Source organism: Mastomys coucha, unplaced genomic scaffold (assembly GCF_008632895.1).
Source record: "Mastomys coucha isolate ucsf_1 unplaced genomic scaffold, UCSF_Mcou_1 pScaffold19, whole genome shotgun sequence".
In the NCBI taxonomy this organism is placed as follows: domain Eukaryota; kingdom Metazoa; phylum Chordata; class Mammalia; order Rodentia; family Muridae; genus Mastomys; species Mastomys coucha.
The window spans coordinates 4945480-4972195 of NW_022196901.1; the positions used below are offsets into that span (position 1 = coordinate 4945480).

Below are 26716 nucleotides of genomic sequence, written 5' to 3' on the forward strand. Positions count from 1 at the left end.
TTTGTTTTTTGGAGGGGAAACTGGGAATGGAGAAATTTATATGTAAATAAAGAAAATATCTAAAATAATAAAAAAAAATCCTGCTTTGATTATGCTACATGAAATTGAAACTATAAAATGTATGTGTGACACAATTTTGGATGTGATTTTATTACTTACCAATCTGTAAATATGAAAACCCCTCCCATTTGTGTACACGTAAGGGAATTTCTGGATAACATTGTGCTAAAATTTGAGTCCATTTTAGTTACTGTAGTAATTTGAGTGGGTAGATTCGTGTATTCAAATGTTTGGTCCCCAGCTGGTAGAATATTTAGGAAAGATTAGGAAGTGCAGACTTGTTGGAGGAGATTTGTCACCAGGGATAGGATTTGAAGTTTCAGAAACCCATACCAATCCAGTCAGTGTCTGTCTATCTCTGTCTCTCTCTAACACTCTTTCTTCTTCCTTCTTCCCCCCTCCTTCTCTTTCTACTTCCAACTTGCAAATCAGATGTAAGCTCTCAACTACTGCTCCAAAGCCATGCCTGCCTGTCTGAGGCCATGTTCCCCACCATGATTTTCATGGACTAATCTTCTGAAACTGTAAGTATGTCTCCAACTAAATATTTTCTTCCATATGTTGTCTTGGTTGTGGTATCTCTTCACAACAATGGGACAATAACTGAGATGATTACATTCTACTAAGTCAAAATCTGATGAAAATTATCAGTGAGCTTTCAGTGTATACACAAGGAAACAGTGTGTACACAAGGAGATGTGCACTATCATTAATGTTATATCTTATTTCCTAATAAAGACAAGATTTCAACGTCTAGCTTTGCAGTAGGGTAACAGGATTGTAAGGGGGAAAGACTGGTCACATCTACACTTACAGAACCTCTGTTGCATGTTCTAATTTGTTGTAGCTCATTGCCACCTTGACAATCAAGAATACCAGAGAATACACAACAGTAAAGCAATGAAAAGGAGCTCTGAGTGACATGTATTACATTCAACCAAGGGAGACATGTGCCTCTCCAATACTGCCAAATCTAAGACTAACTTGATTCTTCTTATGACACTTTATAATTTCAACATGGACTCTGGGATTCAAACTCAGGCTACCATGCTAACACAACAAGCACTTTACCAACTAAGGCATTGCCCCAGTCCTATTTTTTTTATTTTTAAATATGTTATTAGTTTGTTATAAATTTCATAAAGTATATTTTGATTATACTCACTCTTTCTCCATCAACTCTTCCCAGATCCATACTCTTCCACACCACCTTTGTGTCCTTTTCTTCTCTCTCTTTTTAAACCATGAAGACCAATTTGTGCAGCCCAGATACTCTTGCATGTATGTTCTACTACTAGTCAACATACCAGGGGCTAAACCCTTAAAGAAAACTTAACTTTTTCTTCTCCCAACAACTAACAAATGGTGATGAGCTCTGCATCCAGGAATGAAATTTTATCTCCATCTCCACTCTCCATATTGGGATTTGGTCTTCCTTGGACCTAAAAAGGACTTGTGTGTGAGTACTCTCTGTGCACAACTTCTGTAAGATCATGTGTGAATTTGCCCTGCTGTGTCAAGAAGACACAATTTACTTATAGTCATCCACCACATCTGGCTCTCATGATCTTTATATTCCCTCTTCTTCAATGATCCCTATGCCTTGGAAAGAAGGGTCCAATATAGATGTGCTACTCAGGGATCAGCATTCTGAAGTCTCCTATTTCCTGCATCCTGGCCATAATAAATGGTTAGGATAATACTGCATCCATTTAGTTGCATAATAGTAGTAGCTTTTTCCTTATGGTCCATGACCAGTCTAGCCATAGGGTCATGGCCTGATAATGGTATCAGGTACAGGTTTCATTTTGTGGGTCAAGGATTAGGTTCACTCATAAAGTGGTTGGGTACTCCTATGGTACTCACTTCACTGTTACACCAGTGGGTACGACAGTCCCATCAATGTTTTAGGTCACAGGGTTCACAGCTGGGTAAAGTTGGTGATTACTTTTCTCTTTTGGTAGCTCGCTCAGGATCTTCTACACAATATTAAAGCTAGCCAGGAGGGATGAAACTTGTAGGTCTATAATAGTTTGATTTCTCCATGTTCTATCACTCAAGTATGCAATGTCTTTAATAACAGAGTCTTACTGATAAATTCTAGAGGGTAACCAAATACATTATTAATACCTTATACCTTTTGTTGTTGTTGTTTTGGGTTTTGTTGTTGATGATGGTTTTTTTGTGGTTTTTTTTTTTGCTTCTCTATCAGATGCAGAGTATATGTGTGTGTGTATGTGCATGTATATACATATGTATGTATACATATATATATATACATATATGTATGTGGAATATTTATTCCAAATATACTATTATTATGATGTCATTAAATGGACATAGTATACTATACCTACATATAGCATATTTCTTTATTTGGAAACTTCTACATATGACTTTTTGAAATGTCTTTAGTGTTATTTAACCCTTTCTATATTCCCTTTTCTACCTTGCTCTCCTCCCCACTCAAATTTAACTCTTCCTATTCCACTAAATCCCTTTCCCTGTATTTCTTCTTTTATTGAAGATAGATCCTTTTCTCATATAATAAACCCTCCTCATAGTTTTCCCTTCCTCTACTCCTCATAGTTTCTCCCTCCCTTCCCTCCATTCCAGAATCATTCCATTTCTGCCTCTCACTAAGAAAAGAACAGACTTTTATGAGATAACAAACAAACATGACAAAACATAACAAAATGAAGCAAGATATCACATCGAAGTTGGACACAACAACCCAACAGGAGGGAAAGAGTCCCAAGAGCAGGCACAGGGGTCAGAGGCCCACATGTTCTCATCATCAGGAGTAGGACTAAGTTTAAAGAAGAAAATGACAAACCGAAGTCAAGATTTACCTAGCTTTCCCATTCATATTCTAAAAATAAGAGATTTGGGTATTAAAACTGGGCCAGATATTCTAGGGTATACCAATAACCTTAGTACTTGTAAATACAGGCAGGAAAATCATGAATTCAAGCTTTCCAATGCATATTCTAGAAATAATAAGAGATTTGGGTGTTTAAAATGAGCTGGATATGCTAGAGTATGCCAGTAATCTTAGTACTTTGGTGGAAAGCGGAGACAGGAAGATCATGACTTCAAGGCAAGCATCATGCACAGTAAGGCCTTAAAAATAAAGAAAAAGAATGAACTTAGAGTGGTTCAAATTAATCACATTAATCACTGATGATTACTAATTTTTATAATATTCTAATAGTAAGGCACATCTCTTTACCTCATCATCAGAAATGAATAACAGCCATATATTCAAAGTAAAACTGCACACGCACAGCTTCCTTTCACCTTCACAATTTTACATGTCCATATAAGTGGACATCAGGTATGGACTTCAAACCTGGCACAATCCATGGCAAGAGAGCACCACCACTACTTGCAGCTTTATCCTCTCCATCTCCTTCAGACTCACAAAGGCTGATCTAATCAGACCCTCTATTTCAGTTTATGCCAGTTACCTTTTGAAGTTCAGACTCCCAAGTCACCCCCCATCTCCAACTCCCTAATCTCTATATGGATTTGTCTCTTCCCACAGCTCAGCTGCTTCAGTCATGATGCCTTCTGGAATTCATGCATGGCCATCCACAAAATCCACCCTTTACCTCCAATTTTCGTTTTTGCTATTTTCTTCACCATCTTGTTCTCAGAAATAGTATTCCACAGTTTTTTGAGTAATGGCTATACAACTAATGGGTGTCTGCTGGTAGAGGGAGAATGTGTCTGTTTCCCATTTCCAGTTGAGTAATTTCTCCTCATTCCATTAAAACTCACTCTCTTTTTTAATTCCATACATCAGGCTATATTGTCATGTATCTCAAAGTCTCTCGATTCCAGTCACTCCCCCTCACTTTCTGAAGTTTCAGTTTTGGTTCATGATCACACTGTTCAACATCACTCCTGTTTTACTTGCTGGAGATTTTTTGGTATCTACTTAGGTCACCTTTCAAATTCTGGCTGTATAATAAGTTAATCTCATCCAATGAGATTGGATATCATTCCCTTGTAGCTCTTTACCTTCCACTTTAGTATTCTCTGTGTAAATCCTCTCTCTACATCTTTTTTACACTCTTCATTTATCCTAGTTTTATTTTCATTTCATGCTTTTAAACTTTTATGCATGTGAGTATTTGGCTCTCTCTCTCTCTCTCTCTCTCTCTGTCTCTGTCTGTCTCTCTGTCTCTCTCTCTGTCTCTCTGTCTCTCTGTCTCTCTCTCTCTCTCTGTCTGTCTCTCTGTCTCTCTCTCTCTCTCTCTCTCTGTGTGTGTGTGTGTGTGTGTGTGTGTGTGTGTGTGTGTGTGTGTACTATGTCAATGCCTAGTGCCTGAGAAGCCCAAAAGAGGATGGACAATTCCCTAGAGCTGGTGTTACAAATGGATGTAAACCAACATAAGGATAATAGGAACCAAACCCAGGTCCTCTGAAAAGGCAACAAATGCTCTTGAACACTGAGCCACCTTCCCAGCACCTATCCTAGTTTCTTAACACATCAATTCTAAACTTTGAGTAAAATGGAACTTCCAAGTCATTGAACTTACTACCATTATATCATTCCTCATGCCTTTGTTCAGTGAAATTAAGCCTTAGCATTCACTACCTTGCAAATCTTCCTGTCCATCATCTGACATATGACACTCCCCAGAAGGAACCAATACTGATGAAAACTAACCCTGTGTCTATTCCAGACCTACTAGCACAACTAAATAAAACTGATAACAGGTCAGAATGTTTCTTAACATACAATAACCATAAGCAATCCCTAAAAGCTGCCTGGCATTCATACCCTTCATAAAAACAAAAAGAAAATTTTAGATGAAATTATTAAGGAAATGAAAAACATAGGAGAAGCAAGGACTGAGCCCTGGTGTGTGGCTGTGTGAAGGGAGGTCTCAGCCCTGATCTGCTATCAATTTCACTTAGTTATACTAGTAGGCAGTTCAACAACAAATAGTTTTTAAATCAGCAATACTGCTACTAAGATTTTCACCTAAAGAAATAATTGCAAATGTGTATAGATGCTTAGTTATAAAGACTGACAATATAATATCAAAGAGAGGGACAGGGGAGCAGCTGGGACAGGATCCTTCTGGGATCTAATGTGCCCAGGAGTAAGGCTGTACACAGGTCCCATCATGAGAGAGCTGGTCTCCCAGAAGTGCTCTCACTCCTTGGCTCAGAGGTAAGATCTCCACTTTCTCTCCAATAACTGTCCTAATGGGGCTGGCCAGGAGCACACAGAGCACAGAAACAGTGGAGCAGCTGGGACAGGATCCTTCCTGTCACCATTTGCACCTGAGATCTGGGGCTATTCCACCGCCCTCTGTACACAGGTTCCACCAGAAGAGAGCTGGTCTCCTAGGAGTGCTGACACAGTCTTACAGGCCTATAGGAGGGACAAGCTCCAGCCATAGAAAGCAAGACTGACTAATACCAGAGATAACCAGATGGCAAAAGGCAAGCACAAGTACCTTACCAACAGAAACCAAGGCTTTTGGCATCATCAGAATCCAGTTCTCCCACCACAGCAAGTCCTGGATACCCCAACACACCAGAAAAGCAAAATTTAGATTTAAAAGCACATCTCATGATGCTGATAGAGGACTTTAAGAAGGATGTAAATAATTCCTTAAAGAAATACAGGAGAAAACAGGTAAACAGGTAGAAACCCTTAAGAGGAAACACAAAAATCCCTTAAAGAATTATAGGAAAACAAAACCAAACAGGTGAAGGAATTGAACAAAACCATTCAGGATCTAAAAATAGAAGTAGAAACAATAAAGAAATCACAAACAGGGCTGGCTCAGTGGGTAAGAGCACCAACTGCTCTTCCAAAGGTCCTGAGTTCTAATCCCAGCAATCACATGGTGGCTCACAACCACCCGCAATGAGATCTGATGCCCTCGTCTGGTGCTTCTGAAGACAGTTACAGTGTACTTAATAATAAAAATAAATAAATCTTTTTAAAAAAAAAGAAATCACAAAGGGAGACAACCCTGGAGATAGAAACCTACAAAAGAGATCAGGAGTCATAGATGCAAGCATTGACAACAGAATACAAGAGATAGAAGAGAGAATCTCAGGGGCAGAAGACACCTTAGAAAACATTGACACAACAGTCAAAGAAAATGCAAAAAGCAAAAAGCTCCTAACCCAAAACATCCAGAAAATCCAGGACACAATGATAAGACCAAACCCAAGGATAATAGGTATAGAAGAGAGTGAAGACTCCCAACTTAAAGGGCCAGTAAATATCTTCAACAAAACTACAGAAGAAAACATCCCTAACCTAAAGAAAGAGACACCCATGAACATACAAGAAGCCTACAGAACTCCAAATAGACTGGACCAGAAAATAAATTCCTCCCATCACATAATAATCAAATCAAAACACCAAATGCACTAAACAAAGAAAGAATTTTAAAAGCAATAGAGGAAAAAGGTCAGGTAACATATAAAGGCAGGCCTATCAGAATTACACCAGACTTCTCACCAGAGACTATGAAAGCTAGAAGATCCTGGGCAGATGTCATACAGACCCTACAAGAACACAAATGCCAGCTCAGGCCACTATACCCAGCAAAACTCTCAATTACCATAGACGGAGAAAACAAGTTATTCCATGACAAAACCAAATGTACACAATATCTTTCCAAAAATCCAGCCCTACAAAGGATAATAGATGGAAAACACCAACATAAGGAGCAAAACTATACCCTAGAAGAAGCAAGAAAGTAATCTTTCAACAAACCCACACAAACATAGTTCCATCTCTAACAACAAAAATAACAGGAAGTAAAAATTACTTTTTCTTAATATCTCTTAATATAAAATTAATATTACTAACATATCCTAATCAATTGAAATTCAAAAGTATGAGGAATTAGAAATTTGTTGACTGTCATCAGTGGTCTCTCTAATTTAGTAATTGGAGAAATAGGTCAAATAATGTACAATCCATATACACTTTGTACTTGTTTTTACATGACAGTGTCTTGCTATGTACCACATAATGTACCACACTTCTCCTATCTCAATCTCTCTGTTAGTAGGATTGTTTATTTGATGTTTTTACATTATACTGTGGTTTTCAGTACAGCTTACATATTTCAAAATTATTTATACAGCCAAAAGAAACATAGACAATTAACTTGGGAGGTGGCTTGTAAGAGAACAACAAAGAGTGAGACTGAATGTTTTGCTTGATATCTATAATTATTGTATCAAGTTTGGAGAAGAGGACTTTATAAGTTACTCTTTTTCTGAGATGAATGCTTTTCAAAATCATCACAGCCAATGAACCAGATTCTTACCCTCACCTAATGTCTGTGCCACCCTCCAAGCAGAACCATTGTTCATTGAAACAGCTGGTGAATGACTTCACGGATAGACCATCTTAACACACCATTTCTTAAATGAGTGTAACCTGTTCTCTGTGGGCTGAAAATAAAGTCACTCACTCAAATCAAATAGCTTTGACCATAGCAGGAAATCTGTATCCAAAAATCGTGCCTACAATTCATTCCTTGGTGCAGCAGAACTGTCAACTCTCAGCTTAGCTACTATGGAGGTAAAATCCTTTGGTGATGTGAGGGTCATTGAAGTACAGCCTTATTACAATGAAATCCAGTGTCTAAAAATTGTTCTTATTTTGGGCCTGTACCACAGTAAGAGCCGAGATTTTAAGCTCTATTAAAGACAAAACAAACAAACTAAGAGACTTTATCTATTTATGTTCATTTAAAAAAATAGTAGTGAAATATTATTTCAAAATATACAGTTAATATGTTTGGAGTTATTTAAAATTTATATTGAGAAAAACGTATATATTTTCAGTATTGCTATAGACTAGCATCTACATAAGGCTGTTCAATTGATTGTTGTTTTGTATCAAATAACTTTTATAATACTCATTTTTATTATAATATTTTAAATTTTAAAGACTATAACAAAATAAAAAAATGAAAAGTATGGCAGGTATTGAAGGGGGTCTCTGGGAGGAGTTGGGGTACAAAAGGGAAAGAAGAATGTGATGTAATTCTATTTACTTATAATATGTTTTTAAATGTTAACAAACTCATATAAGCTCTGTATTCATTAAGTCCTGTAATACGTGCAGGCCTCTTGTTAAGGAGTTCTTGTGTTCCCACACAGACTAAACAGTGAAGCACAGAGAGTGAGTGTCTTAGTGGAGGCATGCAGGACAAGAAGCACAGACGGATTAGACAGAATGATCTGACTTCAGAGGTCATCTCAGGATCACTAAACCCAAAGACAAGATGAATTTTTCTTCCCATAATGTTCTTTTTTCACGACATACATTGAGCCACACATCACCAAATAGCCACAAACTTCTGTGTAAAACAGCGAGCATTCAGTACAAGCAAATGCAGGTAATCCATCAAACCCAATTTCAGTTAGCTTGCATACTACTGCTGGCATCTGGATTCACTGCATTCTGGGCTTGCTGTTAGCTGCTGGTCAGCTGTCATCATGAACTTTCTCTCTTCATCACAGTCCTGGCTCTCTCCATCAAAAACTCCTCTTCTCCTCTTTCTGGTTCAGTTCCCACTGCCTTCTAGAAATCATACTTAATTGGATTAATTTCCTGTATGCTTTATTTTCTGAGGCACTGCTATATTTTCTGAGAAACTCACATTTGCAGGGATATTGAGGCAAGGTGTTACAGCCCTGACTGGTCCTGAAACCACTCACTCTCATGACTCAGTTTCTCAAGTGCGGGGATTACAGATGCGTGGCACAGCACCTGGCTTTGGGAACTCATTGTTGCTTGATGACTTAGATTTTCAGTTCAGAAAGCTGCAGAATTTTCAGCATCACTAGTACTGCTAGTGTAACTCTGATCTATTCTGATCTTCACAGTGTTGCAACCTGAGTTTTCTCTCCCTTGAGTTTGTTTTGATCTTATCTTTTATTTTCCCATTGCTCTTCTAACATTTAACAACTGTGCATCTTTGTGTAGATCTCTTTTTTACCTCATCTATTGTCCTGTGCATTCAATGGACTCATTCAATCTAGAAATTCATATTATGAAATCATGAAGACTTTCCCCAGGCTGAGGATGTATAGACCAATGATAAGAGCATTCGCCTAGTGTTGATGGTTTGCATACACTCGGCCCAGGGAGTGGCATTATTAGAAGATGTGGCCCTGTTGGAGTAGGTGTGTCATTGTGAGTGTAAACTATAAGACCCTCATCCTAGCTGCCTGGAAGTTAGTATTCTGCTGGCAGCCTTCAGATGAAGATGTAGAACTCTCAGCTTCTCCTGCACCATTCCTGCCTGGATGCTGCCATGCTCCTGCCTTGATGATAATGGACTGAACCTCTGAACCTGTAAGCCAGACCTAATTAAATGTTGTTCTTATAAGAGTTGCCTTTGTTCTGGTGTCTGTTCACAGCAGTAAAACCCTAATGAAGACACCTAGCATGCACAAAGCAGTGATTTTAGTCCCTAGAATCATTGGGAAAAATATAAAGGAAAAGGATTTTCTAAAATTATGCTATTAATGATTTCTCATTGCTTTATAGTTTCTGACGGGGCTTTTACAGAAGACAGATACTCGATCTAGACTCTCCTCTAAGTGAGAGAGTGCCTTCTCTCTTATAGACCATTTGTAAATCTGTCCTGTTTTTTATGGCTACCCTATCCCACCTATATCATTCAACCCTTCCATTTTTTATCCCTTTTACTTTCCTCTGGATACCCAACGCCATTATCTTTTTTCAGATATACAATAATTATCTCCTTTAATATTTTATTACAATGTGTTTTTCCTTTCATTTCACAACATCTTCATTTTAGATGAATCCTTTTCACATTGGCTTTTTTTTTTCTAGATGCTATCCTCAAATGCCTGGCAGTCCTTAGCCTCTGTCATAGCTAGAGTTATCTTAAAGAAAGGAATCTCAGTTGAAAAAAATCCTCCATAAGATCCAGCTATGAGGCATTTTTTAATTAGTGATCAATGGGGAAAACTCAGTCCATTATGGATGGTGCCATCCCTGGGCTAGTGGTCCTGGGTTCTAGAAGAAAGCAGGCTAAGCAAGCCAGGAGGAGCAATTCAGTAAGCAGCACGCACCCAACCCCACCCCCACCCCCAGCTTGGCCTCTTTTTTAGCTCTTGCCTCCAGGTTCCTGCTGTGCTTCAGCTCCTGTCCTGACTTCCTTCAGTGATGACTTACAATGTGGAAAAGTCAAATAAGCCCTTTGCTCCCCACGTTGCTTTGGACACTGTTTCATAAGACAGAAGCTAATAGCACACTACTTGGAGGCAATGTGTAAAGCATTATGGATGTACATGGACAGGTTTCTTGAGAGGAGACAGAAACTTCATTGGAAAAATCAAAAATGTCAGTGTCTGAACATTTCTTAACAGATATGGTCACTTCGGCCAAAACGAGAGCTTTCTGTGTGCCTGGACAGTATAGTTCCAACATTCAGATACCCAGAATGGGCTTAGGATCTACTCCAGCCTCATTACACTTCCGGCTGGCTATTCCCCAATCCAGAGGTGAGAGCTGTTCCCCAGAAACAAACCTGTTTTTGCCAGGATAATGGCAAGGGCTTAGAAAGGGCTGGACTCCTGACAGCTACTGCTCCTTACAAAGAACGCAAACTCTAGATCCAGCCCTGGTGACTCATGCCACAGTCTGGCACTTGGGAGGCTGAGACAGGAGGATACCAAGAAACTCAAGGCCAGCCTGGGCTACAGAGTTTGGCCCTGTCTAAAAAATAAAAAATAAAAAATGTTTCAAACTCTAGTGCTTCCACATACATCTTCTGTATCTTATGGCTTCAGAACTCTTTCCGAGATTTTTTTTTTTTTTACTTCTAAGCCACAAGCTTTTTGCTTTCCAAGTCTGCTTTGTTTCTAACTACCAAAATTCCATAAATTAGCTTTGGCACATTGCACGGACTTCCAGCGTCTGGCAAACAATCAATGTCCTTTGCCTTAGAGCAGCAGAGGAGCAAATGCTACCCATGGCACAGAAGGGGCTCTGTGAAATGACTCCCTACAGCATGTGCCTGCACAGAATCCAGACAGACCCCTAAATGTGCAGAACCTCTAAGAAGTCTGTAATCTTTTAGTGTCATTAATTATCTGCAATCCTATTAATAGTATCTAAGCAGACAACTCTACTAGCTGTAAGGCATGAATAGTTGTTAATCCAAAAGAGAAGTATAAACACTTTCTCTTCTCTCACACCCTTATAGATAGGAAAAAGCAATATGACAGTTGATTTGTCATTTTATATTTAGAGTCCAGTATCTTTTTAAAATTAAATAATTTTCAGTTATACAACATAGCCTTTTTCTTTTCTTTTCTTTTTGTTTTTTGTTTTGTTTTTTAAGGTATTTGGTGCTTCTGATTCACAAACATTTCCTCAACTCTACTTGAATCAACTTTCTATCCTGTTAAGAGAGTTACAACTGTTCATTCTTATTATAGTTTCTGTATTTTAACTATTTCTGTAACTGGATATAACCTTACTGCCACTATAATGAACCAACCAAAGCTATACATAACATGCAAAGATTGAATACACTAGTGCTGCTTAGAAGTAGATAGGTTTCTGAGTTAAAGAACAACAACGACAAAACAAAACCAAACAAATGAACAAAAAACAAGGTATCATAAACCTTCAAGACCCAGTTATATCACTCCTGGGCATATACCCAAGGATGCTCCACTATGCCACAAAGATGCTTGCTCATAACAGCTTTTCTCATAATAGCCAGAAACTAGAAACAACCTAGATTGCCTCAACTGAAGAATGGATGAAGAAAATATGGTACATCTACACAGTGAAATACTATTCAGCTGTTAAAAACAAAGTATCATGAATTTTGCAGGCAAATGGATGGAACTTGAGAATAATACCCTGAGTGAGGTAACCCAGACCCAAAAGGACAGGTATGGTATGTACTAACTTATAAGTGGATATTAGCCATAAAATACAGGATGCCCATGCTACATTCTACAGACCCAAAGAAGCTAAACAAGAAGGAAGACACAAACAAGGATGCTTGAATATCATTTAGAAGAGGGAATGAAATAGTCATAAGAGGCAGATAGAGGGAGAGAACTGGGTGGGAGAGGGCATAGGGAGGGAAATGTGGGGATTTCAGGATCAGGTGTGGAAGGGACAGAAGAGATGGCCAGATGGCCATAAAAATTAATGGAAATCTGCAACTGACCTGGGTGGGGAGGTAGGGAGAATCTCCAGGACCTGACAGAGACCTGGGATAAGGGAGACACCGAAGAATCAATGGGGGTTACATTAGCTGAGACTCACAGCATTAGGAATATGGAACCTGAAGAGGCTATCTCCTGTAGCCAGGCAGGAACCCAGTGAAGTGATAGGGACACTAACCTACGCAGAAAACTTTTGACCCAAAATGTATCCTGTCTACAAGAAATGTAGAGATGGGGAATGGAGCAGAGACAGAGGGAATGGCCATCCAATAGCCAGCCCAACTTAGGATCCATCCCATGGGCAAGCACCTATCCTTGACACTATTAATGATATTCTGTTATGCTCACAGACAGGAGTCTAGCATGGCTGTCTTCTGAGAGACCTCACTCAGCAGCTGACTCAGACAGATGCAGACACCCACAGTCAAACAATGGGGGGAGCTTGAGAACTCTTATGGAAGAGTAGAGGTAAGGATTGCAGCCTCAAAGAGGATAGGAACCCCACAGGAAGACCAACAAAGTCAACTCACCTGGACCTTTAGGGCTCTCAGGGACTGACCCATCAACCAAAGAGCATACCCAGGCTGGACCTAGGCCTCCCTGCACATATATGTTGCAGATGAGCAGCTTGGTCTTCATGCTGGGCTGTCTTGTCTAGCCTCCATAGGAGAGAATGGACCGAGCCCCGCAGAGACTTGATATGCCAGGGTCAGGGATACCTAGGGGGACCCCATCCTCTCAGGGGAGAGGGTATGTGGGGATTGTGGGAGTGGGACAGTGAGCACGATATAAAATGAAAATAAATAAATACATACATACACATATACACACACATACACAAATACACACATATAAAATCAGGTCTCGCCATGCAGCCCTAGCTCTCCTGGAACTCCCTATGAAGCCCAAAGCTGTCCTCGAATCCATCCACCTGCCTCTGCCTCCCCCATACTAGGACCCAGCAGTAGGTAAAGTTAAATTTTCATTTGTCTATGTAGAACATGTAATTTTTCTGTTGAAATATTACTGGACTAAGTCAGAACCAGGGAAATCTAGGTAATACAGGTGTGAACTGGACACCAGAGAACAAAAGCTGACATCTGACCATTTCTTTCAAGACAGCAGCCCTTAAAAGGTAACCTTTGCCATCTCTCTCAGATAGATCCATTAGCTAGCTGTCACCTACCCGCATTTCCAGGACACATCCGCCTCCTTATAATTAATTTTGATGAACAAAGGGGTCATCACATAACATTTGGTTCAATCAACATTTGGTTCTGCTAAAATATCTTCCTCTTTACATGACCAGGATTACAATAATGGGAATGTTCTTAAAACAATTATAGTCAAACTAAGTCAGCTGAGTTTTAATTTCCACATTGTAATCTTGAGATTACCTCCATTTCAGCCAGTGATAACTGCAGTTGCTCAAAATATTTATAAAAAATTTTTATTGGAATTCCCTTCAAAGAAAACTGAATTGGCACATGGGTAAAAAGGTGCCATTATGGCTGCTGAAGGTTAACAACATAGGTAGCTTGCGCATCTCACTTGAAACTCTGAGGACATAAAATGTTTCCATTTGCAGAGGTTTCCCAGATTTGGGGATGTTTGCAAATATCTAATGAGACAGAATCCTCAGGAAAAGGCCTTTTACAAGAACAACTGGCCATTTGAAATCATAAAGCTAAACTTATTTACATCGATATTCTTCTCTCTCTCTCCCTCCCTCCCTCCCTCTCCTTCTCCTTCTCTCCCTCCTCCTTATTTCCTCCCCCCCCATTCTGTTTCTCTCTGTGTGTATGTGTGTTTCTATTGTATGTAGGTAAAATATCAACTCCTTACATAAAACGTAAGGAAGGAAAGGAAAATCTGGATGACTATTTGCTCAATAAAGAAGTGCTTTCTAAAATTAAGATGGAAATTAAAACCAAATTTGATAATTAGAAAAATAAAAATCCTTGCTGATTTGGTACATGAACAAGTACACAGTCCCCCTTCAAACGTGACACTAGATACCATCATTGTACATCAGTAGACAGGGAGAAAAGAGAATCACAGAATGGAGAGGAAGGCCAACAGGGTCATACAGAAAGCATATTATTTGATCCTGGACTCTGCTCCTGTATTTCTAAATTTAGTAACCACCTTGACAGCAAGGATATCTGAGACCTTTACATTTTTCTTCCTTTTCAGAGAGCAGCTGGGGCTACATATCTCACACAATCAAATAAAATACTGAGGCCTCCTCTGCCCAGCTCTCTGGAGTATTCATGTATTTTATAGAATAAAATGCATTCTATTTCTTTTTTTTTAAGATTTGTTTAATTTATGTATATGAGTATACACTGTAGCTGTACAGATAGTTATGAACCTTCATCTGGTTGTTGGGAACTGACGTTAGGACCTCTGCTTCCCGCTTGATCTGGTTGGCCCTGCTCTGGCCCAAAGATTTATTATAAATAAGTACACTGTAGCTGTCTTCAGATGTAACAGAAGAGGGTGTTAGATCTCATGGCAGGTGGTTGTGAGCCACCATGTGGTTGCTGGAACTTGAACTCAGGACCTTTGGGAGAGCAGTTGGTGCTCTTACCCACTGAGCCATCTCACCAGTCCCATGCTTTCCATTTCTACAGCAAACAAAGCCAAGCAAGATCTTAAACTAAATTGTTGTAAATTGGCTGTTTGGTACAGCGAAGGAATTCCCTTTTTCTCTCAATTTGATTGGAGACCTGAAACAGGACACAAGACTCAAGAACACACGGGCAGGCAGGGAATCCAGGCATATGAAGCATTCAAGATATTCCATTTTATATTTTACTTCTCTTTTATTCCTAATTTGATATTTTATCTAAAAACATATTTTTTCATATGTAAGAATACATAATCTTACTGAAAAGTATATATTTAATATACTTACTTATCTATCTGGTCTATTTATTTATACATACAATTCCTTGCATTTCATGTAATTACTGAATGTTTTAATAATTACTATTCAAGAACATGAGAAAAGTGAGTGTTAAATTTGTATGTGATACAAATTTTATAAACATACTGATATATTTTATAAACTTATAAAGATTACATTTAGTAGCTGTATTAGTCAGGGTTCCTTAGAGTCACAGAAGTTATGATAGTCTCTATGTAGTAAGGAATTTATTGCAGACTTACAGTCTATAGTCCAACTCCCAACAATGGTCGGCAGCAGCTATGAATGGAAGTCCGAGGATCCAGCAGTTGCTCAGTCCCACAAGGCAAGCAATTGAAAAAGAGCGAGCTTTCCTTCTTCCTTATATAGGTCTCCAGCCAAAGGTGTGGTCCAGGTTAAAGGTGTTACCACACCCTTAATCCCAGGTGACCCCGATTGAACTCACAGATCTTCCAGTCCCAATCTTCTAGGGTTCATAGCCACTATGCCACCACACCTCCAATCCCAGACGATCTTGAACTCATAGATCTCTATCTTAATCCTCTGGGATTCGTAGCCACTACACCTCAAGATCTCCATGCCAAGATTCAGGTCGGAAACTTGTTATCTCTCAGCCTCCAGATTAGGGCCAGGTGAGCCCTCCAATTCTGGATTGCAGTTCATTTCAAATACAGTCAAGTTGACAACCAGGAATAGCCACTACAGTAGCATACTCTGTATTATCAAATACATGGTACTCAAAATAAATAACCCCAAATTATTTTTCTAAGAAACTTAAAATCCAAAATGATGCATGTATGCTCCATTCTTAGGAGGACCTGAGAATGTAAAGGGCAGCTGACTCTGAGTCATAGTAAAGAAACAGGAGAACACAGAGAATACACCCCGGTGTGGTGTATTATTGTGAACCATGATTAAGTGGAACTGATGGCAGGCACCCAGAAGCCTGCAAGAGAAAAGACATCTAATAAAAGAAAGCCAGGGTTCATCAAGGAAGAAGTTTTAACTGCATTAAGGTAGGTACAATGCCCATGTGGATAGAGAAAGGCAGAAAAGGGTATTTCAGATGAAAGGAATTGGACAAGAAAAGAAACGAGTGACTTCAGAAGCAGAGAAGAGATAAGTTTGCCCACCACACCTACTGAAGCCAATATATATATATATATATATATATATATATATATATATATATATATATATATATATATTAACAGATAGTATTTGCAAAGAGCTTACTATGCCAGGTTGCTGCTGTATTTGTTTTGTTGTGCCAAACCCTTTAAATTCATCAGCATGTCACAGAAATAAGCATCAAATCAATAAGGTAGGCACAAAGTAATCTCTTTTGATAGGTAAGGAAACAGCTGTCAGAGTCAAGTTCAAAGTGAAGATTCATTCCCAGGTGAGTCCAATTCTCAAGTCCAAGCTTCGAAGTAGAGTTCTTTATTAAATGGAAACAAGAAGTTTAAACTGCTGAGAATTTTGTCCTATTCAAGACATGAAAGGGCCCAACAAACATGAAAGGGCCATTGAAGAGGAAGGTGAGTCTAAGATAACCTGCTGCAATGATGCTGGAGAACAGGATGGCCGCGGGCTTAAGGAAAAGTGGAGTCGTGTTACAACTTGCAACGGTCAGTTTACAATGAATGAGAGTCTAAGGACATGAAAGACAAAGTATCCAGAAACTTTAAAACTTCTAGAAGCTTTTTGGCAGTGGGCTGAGCAACGTGCTATCTGGATATACTGCCAAAAGCATAGGCAGCAGAATTAAAAACTTTACAAATGTTTCTGCACAGAAAAAGAAATAATCAGCAAAGAGACACCCTACAGAAAGGGAGAAACATTGGCAACCACACATTTGATAAGCAAGCGGATAATACCTATTCAAAGTGTACAAGGAACTCAATGGCAATTAAGACAACCTCCTTTCAAAGTAAGCAAAAGACCTAAATAAACATTTATTTCCAAAGAAAGTATACACGCATCCTTGAGGTATAGGAAAGAATGCTCAACATAATTAATCATCAGAAAATGCAACTTAAAACCACAAGGCAAGAGTACCAGACATCTATCAGAAAGATAAGATACAACAAGTATTAGAGAGGAGTCAAAGAAAAGGCCACATCTGCAGTTAACAGTAACAGTAGTCAGTATGGCTGTTACACAAAACAGTCTGAAGCTTCCTCAGAAAACTAAAGGTAGAATTACCCCAGGAGCTAGCAATCTCACTTCTGGGATTACGTACAAAAGAAATTAAATCAGCAAACAAGAATGCCTGCACTTGACCATGGTGTGACATCGTTGGCAACAGCCGAGAAACACCAGCCAACTAAGTACTCAGCAAAGATGAATGGCAAAGATGGTATGCTGTGTACACAAGTCAGAACACCATTCGGACTAATCAGACTGGAGAAAGAAAACCACTGCTCCATCCTTCACCTACATGGAGGAATCTGAGCACAGTGTGCTAAACAAGATAAAGTAGCATAGAAAGGCAGACACCACATGGTCTCACATGTGGGATCTAAAAGGTGACAGTGGGGCCTGGAGAAAAAGGATGAGGAGTGTTGAGTACAGGGTATAAAAAGAGTAGTTCTCAGCCTGTGTGTCGTGACTCTGTTGGGGGCGAATGACCCTTTCATAGGGTTCAAATGTCAGACATCCTGTACGTTATATAGTCCCACTATGATTCATAACAGTAGACATTTTTTGAACAATTGTAATAATTTTATGGTATATATATTATATTGTATATTTTAATATGTGCAGTTTTCATGGGCATGGAGGCAAACCTACAGACACAATAATCTGAGAGTGTGGAGAGCCGCGAAGCGCCACACCTCAAAGATGGCACTGGCCGCCGCACCCCCCCCACCCCCCACCCCCCGCCAGTCTGATGGCGAGCACTCTTGAAGTAAACAACTCCTTATTTGGTTATGGGCTGAGTCAACTGGCTTGCTTCCGCTATGTGGGCCTGTTAGATAGCACCACGTGGCTTTACCTGGGTGGCTGACCATACAGTATTTAACCTGTGGGTTGGCTTTCCTCGTGGTCAGTCAGAAGATTCTTCAAGGTTCCTGAATAAACTGCTGGAGAAGAGCCCGAGAGTGTGTTGCGTCATTCTTGCTGGTCGAGGGTGGTCGCGACATGAGAGCAGTAGGTAGGTAGGGATATCAAAAAGAACTGCTTTTAGCACTTCCACTGTGAACATATAAAATAAATCTCTAACTCTGGGTAGATTTTTGTGAAAGACACACATAAATATTCTTTTGTGTCTTGTTGGGGTGATAAGAATATATAACAGACCAGACCACATGCTAGATCATTATCATTCTAAAAAGCCACCATCAGCAAAACATGGCCCAAGCCAATAACCCCAACATTTCAGAAGGCCTGAAGGTAGATTGTGAGTCTAACACTACATACAGGGTCTGCGCTACAGAGCCCAGACTATCTCAAAGAGATCAAAATGAAGGAATATTAATAATAAAACCATCCTCATCATAATCACAGGGGATCTGTAAATGCAGCACCTATTAGCCTAAGGGGGGAAGAACACTAAGCCAATTTCAAATCTTTCTTCAAATAATGGAATTTCCAACAGGTTACTAAGAATGAAACTGTAGTGTGATATTTGAAAGTAGTAAAGGGCAATAATATGAGTATATTGAAAAACACTGAGGTATTTACATTTTAATAAATGGCATGATGTTTAGCTCTCTTATTAAGAAGGCATTTCTCTTTGGTTTTGATTAATATCATACTATAGCAATAAAAAGAACTGTATTTTGAGTTACATAAATGTACATTCATAAAAATAGATGAAAAGAAGTATCTTTGATACTAAATATGGAAATTATTTTCCCTGGGGTCCCTTGTACTTTTAAGTGGTATGCATACCGATAAAAATTCCTTCACAATTACCACCCACATCTGGACTGACTGTGTGGATATGCATGAATAGACTTGCATTCATCTTAACTACTACTACAACTTAAAAGGATCTTAACTATTTTCCCAGCATCTGGATTCAGCTTTTTTACTGATCCAAATAGGAAGGGAATATAAGCATCTGTTTTCTATGGTTCAGAATGGTAGAAGCCATGAAGGTTATAATAATCTTTAGCTATGTGTTCACATGTCTGCATTAGTGAACATTTAATGAACTAACAGACTGATCCACTGTTTACCGACATTTACATCCCTCTTGGACTTTCCCAACTTACTTTCCTCAGACCCATGTTTTCAGGTTTCAACTATATAACTAGCATCGCTCCTTCAGGAACAGAAACCAAGGGCAAGGCTCTCCAAAGTGACCACTGTGCAAGGAACTTTGTCTCATTCTTCTCCTGGCAACAAGAAGTGACAAAATTTACCTTCTACAGCTATAATAGCTATGATATATTCTTATTCCACAGGAAGCTACTAAAGTTATCAGATTTTTATGTAAGAATGTAAAAAGGAAGTAAAAAGAAACTATGGTGGCCATATAGTTAAGGCACTTGGTCTTGCACAAGAAGCACATTTTAGTCACATTTAAGAATAGGACATTATTTTGTCAACTTACATCTACCATCATGGTTCCCTTAACTAAAGGTGAAATATCATTTTGATTAGAATAGGTTGAAGAAATATTGAACTACAAATCTTTCCTTACCTGTTTTTCTCTGTCTCTTTCTCCCCATGCCCTGCCTAAGAAACTGTGGGATGTAAAACCATGCCAGGAAGTTTGGTAAGGTAGAGGAGGTCAAGACGGAGAGAGACTTGGTAGACACACATCTGAGGCTTTGTATCAGGACTCTCAGCTCCCTGCCAGACTCCTGACTTGAAACACATGCCACACTTCTCACATAAAAGACCTGACCTCTGGTCAAGTAGGCTCTGGACAGAGTTCTCCATGCTAATGAGGTACCTAGAGGCCTAGAGAGCTTAGCCAATAAGCTTCCCTTCCCAGACACTCCTCCCTGCAAAAGGCATTTAATCCCAGGCACACCCTGTTCCAGCATGACAATAAACTGTTTAGAACCATAGACTGGCTCTTTTCACCAAGATCCACCACTGGAAGCCATAGGGAAGGAGTTCACCTACAGAAAACTGCAGCCTAATCTCTCATAGAAGGCCTCTCTGTCCTCCCAGTCACAACCTGTGGCCACCAAGCTAAGGACAGTCATCCCTGTTGGGACAAGCAGAAGCTCCCCTTTTCCTCCTGGCTCCAGGCTAGATGCTGTCTCCAGCCTGGGGGCCAACTCCATTCTCTGCTCTTCTGTGACTCCCAGCAGTGCCTAAATGTCCAAGAGTCTGAGAAGCCCATGGCCCCAGCCTTGTCACAGGCCCAGGGACCCTGGAGCAAGCTCCAGCTTTCCCACACCTAAGACTGGGCTTTCCAAACCTGGGGGTGCTACCTTGATGCCTCCCTACAGCCCAGCACCTGCAGCGGAGGTGAGGAACAGGCAAAGTCAAATTCCCACGATTTCTGCCTCCTCAAAACAGCTGAACCCAGTGGTGGAGCAGACACAGGCCAATGACCCAACAAGAAATGTTTTAGCAGTCTAGAGGAGTGAGGGCTAAATGTGTCTATGGAAAGAGAAAGACAATGATGTGAATTTGAAATTATATTTAAACTCCTTGAGGTCAAGCACAAAGAGAGATACAGAATAAATGTATGAATACATACATTTACTAAAGATTGTTCTATAAAGAAGTGATGCTGTAAGTAGCTCTTAATTCAAAACCAATATGTTGAAAGTCAGTCTTTATTTTATATGAACTAAATGCCAGATCAAATAAATAAATGAAGCCAGGTTTTACCTCTCTTTTCATCCCATTGTATATATGTTGTATATACATTATATACATTTTAACTAACATGTCATATTTTTAAAAACCATGTAATTTTGTTTGTTTGAGACAGGGCCTTATGTAACTCAAGTGGGCCTACAACTGTTAACCTTCTTGCCTCAGTTTCCCAAGCACTGGGATTGTAAACATGTGCTACTAAGCTGAGCTAAAATTGTGCAATTTTTAAGTAATACTTAGGAAATCATATAAAATTGCCTTCCTGGTATGACATAAGTAACACAGGATCCTGAATCATGCTTAGAGAATAATAAGAAAAAATTGCCAGGAGTTGGCAATAACCACAGATCTATGGAAAATCAACAACAGTAGGTGAGCCCTCCCCTGAAAAGATACCCTCTTCTTAGATTGGAAAAATTAGTTTAGGATAATAGAGCAAAATAGGCACGACACAGAAATAGTCTACCATCAATTTTAGCAACAAAATCAGGAAATAATTACCAATAATTCTATATTTACATAGAAACAGATGCTATTTATGAACACATTTTTTAGGAAACCAGAACAGAATTCTGTTTACTGAAACAAAGCAGCTATATTTTTATTTCTAACAGATTTACTCCTAAGTAAAGTAGCATTTCAAAATGTGGTTTGGTCTACACATTTTGGAAGAGGAATGATCTTCCTCTAAAGGTTAGGCATGAAATGGCTAAAAGTCATAATTTAACCATTTATCCTTCTTTGATACAACAAAAGAGAACGGTCATTTTACATTCCACCCCATCTGGACTAGGAACAAAAGCCTGCACAATTTTATGGAATTGCATAGGCAAAAAATAAAGGGCTTATATCTTCCAATAAAAACACAATACTTCAAAATTTCAAGAGCCATGGTAGGGCAAAGCAAATGTTTCCCACAGTAGGGACCTCAGGCCAATCCTCTAGTACTCTATGGTATCATATTCTACACAAAGCCCAACCCTCTAGTGTGGGCTTCAATAGAATGACTAAATTATATCATATAAAAAAGGAGATTTTATAGATTTAATTAAACTCCCTATTACTTGGCTTTGCATTGATGCAGGGTAAGATACTATACTGAGTGGGCCTGACCTAATCAGAGAAACTGTGAATCTGGCTAGAAGCAACAAAAATATGTTAATAGAAAAAAGTAATCTCTATATTGTGAGACGCTTATGAAAGGAATCGTGGGGCAAGATGTGAGCGAGACCCTAGTTGATTAGAGAGGACCTAACCACCAGCTAGAAAGAAATCAAGGACCTCGGTTATAGCGTCATGAGAGATGCTGATTTTGCCAAAAGCTTGAGTAAACCTTAAAGAGAGCCTTGTATCTCAGCTCTGATTGCCTCCCAAAGATTACCTTTGTCCACCATGAACAGAAGAATCAGTTCATCCGAACGAGTCTTAGGATCCATAGGAAATGTGATGATCAACTTGTTACTTTACATACTACATTTTTTGCAGTTCATTAAGCAGAAAATTCACTCTATCCAAAACTCCACTCTCTGCAACAGCAGTTTTCTGCCACAGATTTTTATTAGGTCTGATTACTGGACATGTTCTCTCCAGACCAGATTCAGGTGCTAGTGAAGACACGTAAAAACTGAGACAGCTTGTGGCATGAGGGTGGACGATGACTTAACAATTGACATGTTAGTTCTTGAAGTGACAGCTGAAAACCTTGCCACTGAAAGGTACACAAAAGAGGCCAGCTTTGGCAGCCTCCTACGAGGTTGAGTTATGAAAGTGAGCAGGAAAATGAAAGAATGCTGGCTTGTGCCTGGATGTGCTCACACTTAGAGAAGGAAGAAATGCGGGTAATGATCGGGGTTTCAAGGATAAGAGGATCAAGAACATCAGAGGAGATGGAGAATAATGAACATAGCATCATGAACATCAAGACTGGTAGCCATTGAGGACGTGAGTGCGCACAGACTCAGCAAGGCAGCACTGGCAGAGCTAAGCAGTGAGAAACAGAAAGTGGCTCTTGCCGCTTTGTTTTTGAAGACAGGCAATGCGTTTACCTGACAATGGCCACCACAGATGATTTTAAAAGAGAAAATATGAATCTATAAAAGGATAGAAAATGTTTCCACTATACTTTTTTAAAGAGTTTTTAAAAAATATGTATGGGGGTTTGCCTACATGTACAGGACCACGTATGTGCATATTGCCTTAGGCCAAAAGAGGTTGTCGGATCCCCTGGAAATGGAGCACAGACAATTGTGAGTCATCATATCAGTGCTGGGAACAAAAACCTAGGTTCTCTGAAGAACAGCCAGTATTCTTAACTGCCCCGCCATCTCTCCACTCCTCTGCTATTTTACTAATAAGAATCCCAGTCCTAGAATCCTACATTACTTAGAAAGATGTGGACACAAAAACTGCCGTACATTTTTTTTTTCCAGTTTAAAACTCTGTCTTACAAACTTGAGGATTCTGGCTTGCCATTGTTTGCAGCTACCACTGTTTGCACTTGAGAAGCAGAGGCAGGTGGACTTCTGAGTTCGAGGCCAGCCAGGTCTACAGAGTGAGTACCAGGATAGTCAGGGCTACAAAGAGAAACCCTGTCTTGAAAAAAAAAAAAAAAGCTATGAAATTCTCTAGGAGGATAGAGAAATATATTGCAGAATAACTATACAAATAACAAAGATGCATTTTTCTGTTTCCCATGAGACTTTGGAGTTTGTTGCTTATAAACTAAAGCTCAAATCTAAGTTTTGTAATTCACAGGACAATGAATGTGTCTGACAACCATAAGCCAATATATCTTGAACTTTATCTATTACTAAATTTTTTGATAGTATAAATTACTGGGAGGAGTGAGAGAGGTGCTGGAAATGAAACAGTGCCTCATAAATATTGGACAAGTGATCTGCTACTGAATATTCCCAACCCCTGTCATTTTGAATTAGGTTAAAACAAGCCAATGATTTACGGGATGTGTCCCTTTAGTCTGTAGATCCCACACCCCATCTCTGCGGATGATGTGGCAAATGCTGGAAGTTATTCTTGCCAGGAACTATCTCCTTAAAGTACAGAAAGAAATATAAAATGCACTCTGCTTTCTCAAGACCTGCAATCATGCAGTTCATGATTCTTCAACATTCCAGACCCACTGACTAGCCCATGGGATGCGAAGCTCACGGGATGGAAAAATTGATCGTGAGATGTAAGTTCAGCCTTAATCCACGTTCTCTTGCATTCTACATCATCCAACATTTATTTCTCTAAATGTTAGTATACTTCCCACTGACAACAGTCTTACGGAGAGCGTATATGTGAGTACAGTGTCACACTAAACTAAAGGGACTATTTTTATAAGTAATTCCCAAAGGATAAAGGATGTAGAAGTGAGCTCTCGCCATCCAAGTTTCTTCTAAAGGGCAAGTATCAAGCCATCATTCTTCTCTGATCATTACTGGGTTCAAAGGCTGACAGATAAATACAGTAAAAAAAAAGATAAAAGACAGAAGACATCAGAAGACTCTAAATAGAAGGGTAAATAATCAATACTCACTCCTTGTTTTTTCCTTTCATTCTTGTGTGACTTTAGGCTCCAGAGTTTCATCTCTAATGAGAAACAGACTACAGTGAGGTGATTTGGAGGAACATGTAGTCTGCCCCCATGAAGAAAGAAATTAAATCCTCCTGAGTTTCAATCATAACGACTATTATAATATATAGTAGCTATGTGTTTCAAATTTCAAAATTATCTCAAGTTCGCTGTTAAACTGATTTGAAGCACTTCTACCCTTTGATCCAAGAACTCTATTACTTAAATTTTTTTCTTAAAGAAATTATCCCCCAGGAGAATCAGAATAACATCATTTATAAAATTTAAAGTTAAAAAAAAAACAAACACCAAGTAAAATGTTAATTTATTTTGGGGGAGAAGGGGTTTGAAAAAGGGTTTCTCTGCGCAATCCTGACTGTCCTAGAACTTGCTGTATATACCAGGCTGGTCTTGAACTCAAAGATCCACCTGTCTCTGCCTCCTGGGTGCAAGGCTTGTAAAATTTTAGCATAAATTACAGAACATGGAAAATAAGATATCATGAAGTCATTGTTAAATATGGACTATATAGAGGTGTTCATGGCAGATGTTAAGTAGGAAGAGCAGAATACAAAGTCTAAGGAATGTTTACAACTACTTAAACATGTGTACTCCAATCAGGGCAGGGAAAGGAAGGCAAGAAGAGATCAAAGCATCCATTGCACTGAAGAAGATAAGACAGAAGGCTATTTACTTTGGTATATGCCCTCATTATCACACTGCTGTCAAATAATCCTTCAAAACTGTGGGCCTAAATCAGGAGAACGTTTCATCTGATTGTACACCATCAATTTCTCATTATTAGATAGGAAGGGAAGATTAAAGCATCTTAAAATAAACAAGGAGCGGCTCAGTTTACCTAGAAGATTCATGCCAAAGGAGAAGACACAGACACAATACTATTTTTGTAAGGTGTCAGAGTAAATGAGAGGAGGGTGAGGAACCTTCCTCATGTGTGAGCTGTGGTGGTGATTCACGCAGCTGGCTGCGCTGTTCACATATCAGGAGGGCGTCACACAGCATAACACATTTTAAGGAACACAGTGATGAAATAAAGTGCTGTGTTGAAAGTAGGGCTGTGGAAACACTTTCCCATCAGTCCTTTGCAGATCTGTCTTTAGCCTCAGCAGAACACTGCCCTGAAGAAGAGCAATTTCCCCATCTAAGGACTTGGGAGAATAAAGACAGTCACACTGGAGTATTTCTGTACTTGGGGGAGGGGAGCTTTACAACAACTCTAACTCCTGGTTCTTTTCATTCCTTAGTGAAGGTTTCAAGCAACTTGTAAAGAGGGGAAAGGAAGATTATAGGGACAAGAAAGTAGGCAAAGCCTATTGTATGCAAAAATGCCCATGCAGGAATTATTCTCAAATGTGCCAGAGATATAAAATGTAACATGTGATTTATTTCTCATTTGTATTCACATTTAATTTTTGCCATCAACTTAAAAGCCTTCTGGAACATGAAAGTTTATATTTAAGTACTTTCTATTTGCCATTCCTCAACAAGGAGGCAGGAAGACGTGAAATCAAATGAACCCATGCTTCCACAGGCTACATTCTGAGCTGAGGAAGAATGAACAACTTGATTCTGAGCACAGGGCCAGCAGACAGCTTTCTAACCAGGAGTTGAGAAGCAGCATTTTCTGACACAATCCTGCAGTAAAGCACAGTATTAGGTCTCTGTTACTTAGCCTAGCGGGCCAATCCCACCACTGTACTCTGCTCTGTAACAGTGTCCAGTCCCTCCTTTTGAGAAGCAGCTACATAAGAGTCAGGAATAAGATAGTAGACAAAGTAATTTGCCCACTAATCACAACGAACCAATACATTCATTTCTCTTGAATTTTTGGTTATTCTTACATGGGGAAAGAAGAGTTTTCTTTCCTAAATCTTTTGATGGAGTCTTTGTTAGTATGAGAGAAAAACTGATTACAAGAGAATTGATGGCATATACCTGTAATGTCTACATAGAAGCTGAAGCAGAAAGATTACAAGTGGGGAGACAGCATAGGCCACACAATGATACCCTGAAATAATAGAAAGATGGATGGATGGATAGGTAGGTAGGTAGGTAGGTAGATAGATAGATAGATAGATAGATAGACAGACAGACAGACAGACAGA

The 26716-nt window shown here is 39.3% G+C and overlaps 1 protein-coding gene across 10 annotated transcripts in view; it reads right to left on the minus strand.

Moving 5' to 3' along the window:
- Adam22 (ADAM metallopeptidase domain 22) overlaps nucleotides 1-26716 on the minus strand; it is a 233357-nt gene that overhangs the window by 124987 nt on the left and 81654 nt on the right. The gene's annotated exons all lie outside the window — the stretch shown is intronic.